The following is an 8,323-nucleotide window of genomic DNA, read 5'->3' as shown; positions in this document are numbered from 1 at the left end:
CAACTTGATTGGGTTGATTTTAGGGGTTTTGGGATGGGTTTCTGTTAGGTGTCAAATTGTGTTAATATTTAGTTTAATTAGTGGCACCTTTCGACCGATTTTATCGAGTATGCTTTTAATTCTGTGAAGTTTTAGATAATTATTTATAGTTTATAACTTTTAACTTTCATTTTATGTTAATATGTGTTTTAGTTATGATTGTGTAGGTTTTAGCCAATTTTGTGAAGTTTGGAGCTTGTTTTGGCCCTGATTGAAGAGTGATGGGCAGAAGTTTGCGCGCGTCGCACGCTGATGTGGGCGCGTCGCGCCCTGGGCAAGATATTTTGTGAAGCTTCAAGCAGAGATTTGCACGCGTCGCGCGTCTGGGCGGTTTAACTTTTAAGTGTAATGGCGCGTAGCACGCTGGAGGGCGCGACGCGCCCTGGGCAGAATTCAGAATTACTATAAAAGGAGCATTCAGATATTTTCATCCTACTTCTTGACATTCTTAAGAGCTAAAGGAGCACAAAACACTGTAGCAAACTAAGAGTTGAAGATTCGAAGCCTTGATCGCCGTAGATGCTTGTTGATCTTCATCCTTTCCTTCTTGAGCAAGCTACCATTCTCATGGATAGCTAAATCTCTTTTGTATCAAGATAAGATGTAATCTTCCTAGCCTTTTGTATGTATTTCTTGTGAATATATATTGTGTATGAACAAGTGATGATCAATGTAGATGGTTTAGTTTGTTTATTAAAGCTTTTCTATGATATAAATGTTTGAGACATCAATGTTTGTATCTAGACCTAACTTATCATCTATCAAACTATAAGTTGCAGACATGGATTTAGCGTTTGATGTTTACTTAGTATCGGTTTTAAAACGTTATTTGTATTGTTTAAACGGTGGAGATATCGTCGATTAAACAATACGGTAAACCTAGCTATATTGTTGCGGACACGGAAGATATAGACGTCGATACGTAATTATATTGATCGTTAACTAGTTCATATACATATATTTATAAGGAGACATACAAATTTAGGTCGATGAAATCGAATCTTGATACATTTTCTTTAACTTAGAACTTTCATAAATTTACTCTTTGCTACTAAAATTGTTGAATGATCTTTTGCAAACTCAAAACTAAAGTAACATTAACTCCAGACAAAATAGGCTACAGAACGGCGGTGATATCGCAATAATCCCTGTGGATACGATATAAACGAAAAGTACACCACAATACTCTTTCAACAAAATGGCGTCGTTGCCAGGGATTGTTGTTCAGATATTGCAAGCATTGCAATAGTTTGTTTTGTATTGAGTCTTATAATTTATCCCTTGTTTCTAAATTTATCACTACAAGAAAATTAGCAAATTGCGACAGTTGATTTTGGCAAGTTACGACGGTTTGAACCGCCACAATCTTCAAGGCGCGACAGTTGTATAACTGTCGCAGAAATGTGTGTCGGCAGGGGTTATTGCAACGGTTGCTAAAACTGTCACCCCAACCGTCGATACAATCGCGACGGTTAAGAAAATGTCGTAATTTGCTAGTAACGACGGTTATAAACAGTCGTGAATATGAGGCTAAATTATTTTTTCAATTCTGTTTGCAACGGTTTCAAACCGTCGTGAGTTTGAAATTCTGGCGTTAAAAACTATCATAATTTGATTTATAATATTCTATTTTTTTTAAATAATATTCTTTATTAGATTGTTTTACTTAATTTATTATAATCTCAATTTTTTTTATTTATAGTATTATATTTTTCTTTAAAGATTAATATTTTATTCTGTATACCGAAAAATCATAATGTCAAAAAATACTAGTTTCATAATCATGTAGTACAATACACCGAAAAAATATCAAATTCTAATGTTATAATAACAAATTCCAATGATATAATAATAAGCATTATAATGCCCAAAATACATAGAAAAATTCTTGATGACCAATTTTCTTCCATACAATCAATCCTTCTTGATGACCCATTATCTTCAACCCGATGGCTAGTTTCAGAAAAACGTTACAATCAACGTGATTTTAATCCCTGAAAAAAGTATTAAAATAATATACTCTTTAGAATAATACTATTGATCTTAAACTTTAAGTGTATAAAAATAATTATTTCATCCCCAATTTTTTAGCATTATTATAAAAAACAAAATAAAAAACTAAATTCTAACTTTATTCCAACTCTTAATATCATCTATTCACAAGCATAAACTTTAACACTAATCACTTGTACCAACATGCTACTCACTAAGAAGTACTAAATTGTTGATCTAACCAACTACATGTAGAAAACCATTCTTTGACACAATCAGACACACTAAAAAATCTCAAATTCAAGGTTTGATAAGTAAAAAACTTAGTATTTCATTAAGAATCTAAAACAACTTTTTGAGAGAATAAATAAAGAGTAAGAAATATGCAAAAGAGATGTTAAGATTTGTATCAAAAACCCGGTGTATTTATCTTATAAGCATAGCAACAAGCATCATAATTCACAAAGCAATGCAATTCACTAAATGATATTAAGCAAAAGTAGGGAAAACAAAAACAACCATGCGATAAAAACAAATTTGATTTATGAAATTTCAGATTGAGTGACATACCTCTCGCCGCTTCCAATAAACAATGAGCAACTGCACCAATTTCTTAGCTAGACAACCGCTAACGCAACCTTTGACGCTGCCATCGTAGAAGAGCCTGGATCCATAGACTTCATTTATTCTAGCTTCTCCCTTTTTGCCAATTTCCTTTTTGTATACACATGAAGATTCTATAAATATACTTCCAAACATCATGACATGATGCTTCTTTTGACAAAAGAAAATCAATCAATACCTACCAATATTAGATATTTGTAGAACCATCTCAAATGCTACATTTCACACATTTTTTTAATTTTAAAAAGACGTAATCGAACAGAGTTGCAAATAAGTTAATATTGTGAAATCTGACAGTTAAAAAATGGTTTTTAAAATATGTCAACATGCACAGTTCAGATATTGCTTGCTATCAAATTTTTGGAAACAGGGGAAAGAAACATTGAAAATATTACAAGAGAAATAAGATACAAGTGGTGTCCAAAGCTAACCTTGTTGAGGCTCTGTCATTTCTACATTCACATGCCCTTGTAATTTTTACTTTCACACCTCTTAAGGCTTTCTTAATCTGCTTGAGTTATATCATAAATATTTCTTGGTCAGAAAATAGTGCTTCCCTTTCAAGTTGCCATGGTAAAATAAATTTCTTACCTTGATGCGATCTGCATCCGACAATGGCTTTAAGTGAAACTCTTCTCCTAATATTTGAGCTACAATGTCAATCATGGGGAGTGGTTCTATGAACACCGTGGATATCATGACATGTCTAGCAGAAAAAATAAATCAGAAGAAAAACAATGAAATGCATTTAAGGGTAAATTTTTGGTAGAACCAGAGTTCGAAGGTTGAATGGAACACTGACCAACATTAAGTGATAATCCCATCTGAGTAGCCTTTACACTTCGATAGAAGCCCGCCAAGATTCCACGCCACCACTCAGCTTATGTGATTAACTGCCGCATTAACTGCCTCTACTAACAAGTTATGACAGATAAGTAAGACTTGCCCTTATCCATTTGTGGTAAAATACAATTTTTCTTGTAGTGAGTGCATACAGAAAAGTTTACCCAATAAAAACAAGAGAACAAGTAGCTTAACATTGACAAGCAAAATTTTTGGGACAAATACGTACCATTTTAAAAATATTGGTTCTTAAGGTCATTCCTTGACAACCGCACAGGAGCAACCAATCATTTTCCAAGCTTTTCCCTTGGAATCAATCTTACACAATTGCAAGGAAAAGGCCAACAATAATTAGCACGATAAAAACAAAAGAAAGCTAAGAAATAAACCATGATCTAGATAAGTATTTCAAAGCCTAACCAAGTAATAATTGACTAATAAAATGTGATAGCCATAGAATTTCACAAAGGAACAATCAACCACACTTACACCATATGCCAGTGACTTCTTGAGCACAGGTTGCAAGACAATCATGATGTTCATTGGCTCACTTGGAGTTCCAGCTGCAGAAGAAGCAATAGGCTCAACTTCTGTCCGCTACATCAATCTGAGACACTACATGGTGTATTAGTCTGAAAAGCAGAGGCTTGAAAAGATATAAAAACTCCAATTAAACAAGCTTCCAGTGCATCCATTAATTCCTCTTGGCTAGCCACCTCAATAGCCCAATCTTAAATCTTCAAAGCTTACACAACACTATAAATTGAAACAGGGTCACCTGCAGAATGAATAACAACTCAAATATTAAATAAACAAAGGCATTCACATTCATATACTCGTGACACTCTTCCTCGAGTAGTCTATCTTCATTAAAGCTCTAACACTTAATCAAATAAATTTTTTAGATACAAGAGTATAAAATCAACATTTTTCTGGTTGATAAAACTTAAACCCTAAATCACTTTTTTCATAGAAATTAAACCTTCTTATTGTTCTATGTTGCTACAATTGATTGATAGATAAGGAGAAAGAAAGAGGGGTCAAATTTTAGTTAGTTTTAGGGTTTTGTAAGAAAGAGTTGAAACATTGAGAGAAACCATAAATTTCTATTAGAGAAGATATAGAGAGGAAGAAGCTAACCAAGGTCATGATAAAGACGAGGGCGGCGGACGGTTTATGGATAACTGAGGACGGTGAACCGAAAGAAGGAAGGTTGTCGGTGCAAGAGGAAGAATTTGAGATTCATGAGCGTGAAACAGTATGCGTTTGAAAGCTTTCTCATTTTTTAATAGGTTGGTACTATAATTCTATTTTTTATTGAATATGTATTGATATTACTGTTGTATTATAAATACTACTATTATTAATATAAATAATAATAATTAGTAATTATTATTATTATAATTAATTAATAAAAGTGAAAAGGTAGGGAAATAAAAAAAATGAGAAAATAAAAGAATAAAAAGTAATGATTATGATGGGGTAAAGTAGTCGCGACAGGTTGTTCAAACAGTCGCAAGTGTGGAAAGAGGGCGGCTCTTTGGTAACAGTTGCAATTATGTTACTCAACATGCCAAAAAATCTGCGACAATTGGGTCTAACTGTCGCAGTCCAGGAATAAGGGCGATTTTATGGTAACTGTCGCAATTATGTTACTCAACATGCTAAAAAATTTGCGACTGTTGGGTCTAATTGTCGTGACAACTGTCGCAGTCCAAGAATAATGGCAGTTTTATGGGAACTGTCGCAACCTATGTGTCGTAAAACTCATTTTTTCTTGTAGTGTATATTCCTTGTGTTTGTTAATTTGCTTGGTTAGTTTTTCAGATTACAGTTTATGCGAGGACGTGTACCTGCAGATCAACTCCTTTTTGATCCTGAGATTGAAAGGACTGCGCGTAGAGAGAATAGCAAAACTCGTAGGAGGAGACTACTAGCTAGGGAAAGAAGACAACAACAAGAAGCATCTTCTTCTTCAACTCCAATAGAAAACTTGGTTGAGGAAGAAATGGCAGCGGATCCTAATGTTCCAGCTCGAGGGCCTTGTGTTAACAACCCTCGTCTCAATGCACAATTTTCTCGTGATCAGGCCAATGGAAGAAACTCCGAAATGAAAACGGGGTTACTTCAATTATTATACCAAAATCCGTTCACAGGGGCAGATCACGAGGATTCATTTACTTATCTAACAAAGTTCTACGAGATCACCGGAACAATTGGTGCTCCGGAAGCCGAAGAAGAACAGGTGTTCAGGAGACTCTTTCCTCATTCCTTAATTGGAAAAGCTAAGGAATGGTACCTTGATCAACCAAATAATGTCATGACAAATTGGAACGATTTAGAAGAGAAGTTTCTGGATCGGTTTTTCCCTCACAATAGGTTCATGGAAGCGAAAACTTCTATTGCGGTGTTCTCTCAAGGTCCGAATGAATCTCTCAATGAAGCATGGGAGAGGTTCAAGTCCATGGTTAGAAAATGCAAAGGTCATGGGTTTGATGAATTGTCTCAAATCCATATCTTTAGGAATGGACTCCAACCTCAACCAAAAACTCTTTTAGATGCTACCGCAGGTGGTTCGTTGATGTCAAAAAATGCTGCAGAAGCGATTGCTATCATTGATAGAATGGCTTGGAATGATCATTAAGGGCAACACAACCGTAGTTCATTGCAAAGAAAACCAGGAGTTCTTGAATTGAATATTAGTGATGCAATACTTGCTCAAAACAAGTTATTGACACAACAAGTAGAATTGCTCGCTCAACAAATGTCAAAACTCCCTCAACAAATCAAAGAGATAAATGGGATCCCTTCTAAAAATCAACAGGTGATGTGTTGTGAATTGTGTAGGGGTGACCATCAAACTGGTTTTTGTCCTCCACCGGGTGAAGAGGTGAATTATGTGTCTAATCCTAATCAAAGTTATGGTGGTGGGAGACAACAACAACAACAACCTTACAACAATAACCAAGGTTACCAACAAAGAGGTAATCAAGGTTATCAACAAGGATAGAGGCCGGATGCGGGTCCATTGAATCGTCAAAATCCTTATCAAGGTGGTTACAACCAACAACCTCAACAAACAAAGCTTTCAATAGAGGACACTCTTAGCCAATTCATGCAATTGCAAATTGCAAGCCAAAAGAGTACGGATGCCGCCATAAAGAACCTTGAAACTCAAGTCGGGCAATTGTCAAAGCAACTTGCCGATCAAAACAAAGGTCCTTTTCCGGCTACTACACAAGAAAATCCTCGTGAACATTGTAAGTCAATTCTAACTCGTAGCGGTAGAAATATTGATATGGGTGTAGGAGAAATAGTAGAGGAAGAAATTGTAGAAGTTGAAAAAGATAGGGAGATTGAAGTAGAAAAAATGTTGAGGGTTATTTAGTTGAAAATGAGAAAGAGAAAGAATCAGTGGAAAAAGAAACTCTTGAGAAAGTAGTAGAAAAAGAGAGAAAAAAATTGAGTTTGAGCGAAAAGGGGAAGATGAAAGAGAACTCAATTCATGTGAAGAAACTACCTTACCCTCCCGGTCCGTCAAAGAAAGAAGATGCAAAGCACTATGCTCGGTTTTTGGACATATTTAGCAAGTTGCAAATCAATGTTCCTTTTTCCGAGGCATTAGAGCAAATGCCGATGTACTCTAAATTTATCAAAGACATCATCACTAAGAAGAGAAGATTCTTGGATCCGGAGGTAGTAACGGTGAGCTCTTGTTGTAATGCGTTAATTCAACGCACTACTCCGCTAAAATCAAATGATCCTGGACGGGTAAACTTGCCGGTGTCTATTGGAAATGTTCACATAGGCAAAGGTTTGGTGGATACCGGTTCTGGCATTAATTTGATCCCATTGTCTACGGTGAGAAGATTAGGAATCAATGACTTGAAGCCGACTAGAATGACGTTATCATTAGCGGATAAATCCACAGCTCATCCTCATGGAGTTGCGGAAGACTTGCTTGTCAAGGTTGACAAATTTTGGTTTCCTGTTGATTTTGTCGTCATAGACATGGAAGAAGATCCTGATATACAATTGATATTAGGAAGGCCTTTTATAAAGACGGCCTGAATGATGATAGATATTGATGATGGCTTAATGAAATTAAGGTACCAAGATGAAGAATTATGTCTTGACCTCTTTGAAGCCATCAAGCATCCGAGTGATGATGACGATTGCTTTAGAATCGATGCTACAGAAAAAGCTATAATGAAAGTGGAGAATCAAATACACTTGTCGAATCCTCTTGAGAAAACTTTAATGGAAGCTCTTGAAGTGCTCACCAAAGATCAAGAGAAAGAAATTGAAGATTGCTTGAGAAATCTAGAGGCTTGTGATGAGATGAATCCATTTGAAACTAAAATTGAAGAATTGATAGATGAGCCTAAAGTTGAAGAGCAAAAGGTGGAGTTGAATGTGTTGCCGTCTCACTTGAAATATGTGTTTCTTGGTGACAATTCTACTAAGCCGGTTATCATTAATAACGGTTTGTCTAGCAAGGAAGAGCATCGATTGAAGGAAGTATTGATAAAGAATCAAGAAGCAATAGGATAGGTTTTATCCGACTTCAAGGGTATTAGTCCGGCCTATTGTATGCATAAGATTATGTTAGAAGATGATTTTCGGCCCGTGGAACAACCTCAAAGGCGATTGAATCCAACCATGAAAGAAGTTGTTAGAAAAGAGGTTGTGAAGTTATTAGAGGCGGGGATGATTTATCCCATCTCCGATAGCGAATGGATGAGTCCGGTGCATGTAGTTCCTAAGAAGGGTGGATTGACGGTTGTGAGAAATGAAAAGAATGAGTTGATTCCTTCGAGAGCGG

General features: G+C 35.8%; 1 long non-coding RNA gene across 5 annotated transcripts; it reads right to left on the bottom strand.

Moving 5' to 3' along the window:
- Positions 1-1,793: 1,793 nt before the first annotated feature.
- On the bottom strand, positions 1,794-4,794 carry LOC131599115 (uncharacterized). 5 transcript variants are annotated; one of them, XR_009282572.1, is made up of 8 exons: positions 4,639-4,794; positions 3,988-4,276; positions 3,728-3,816; positions 3,458-3,569; positions 3,247-3,361; positions 3,087-3,163; positions 2,602-2,745; positions 1,794-2,033 (listed from the first exon to the last, which is right to left on the bottom strand). It is a non-coding gene; the product is annotated as an uncharacterized LOC131599115 (long non-coding RNA). The 5 variants fall into 5 exon arrangements; XR_009282573.1 differs by having other exon boundaries at positions 3,458-3,566; XR_009282574.1 differs by having other exon boundaries at positions 2,602-2,805; positions 3,728-4,276.
- Positions 4,795-8,323: the final 3,529 nt, after the last annotated feature.

Source organism: Vicia villosa, linkage group LG4 (assembly GCF_029867415.1).
Source record: "Vicia villosa cultivar HV-30 ecotype Madison, WI linkage group LG4, Vvil1.0, whole genome shotgun sequence".
NCBI classification, from domain to species: domain Eukaryota; kingdom Viridiplantae; phylum Streptophyta; class Magnoliopsida; order Fabales; family Fabaceae; genus Vicia; species Vicia villosa.
The sequence above is the reverse complement of the archived record's forward strand: the minus strand, read 5'-3'. Positions and strand labels throughout refer to the sequence as shown.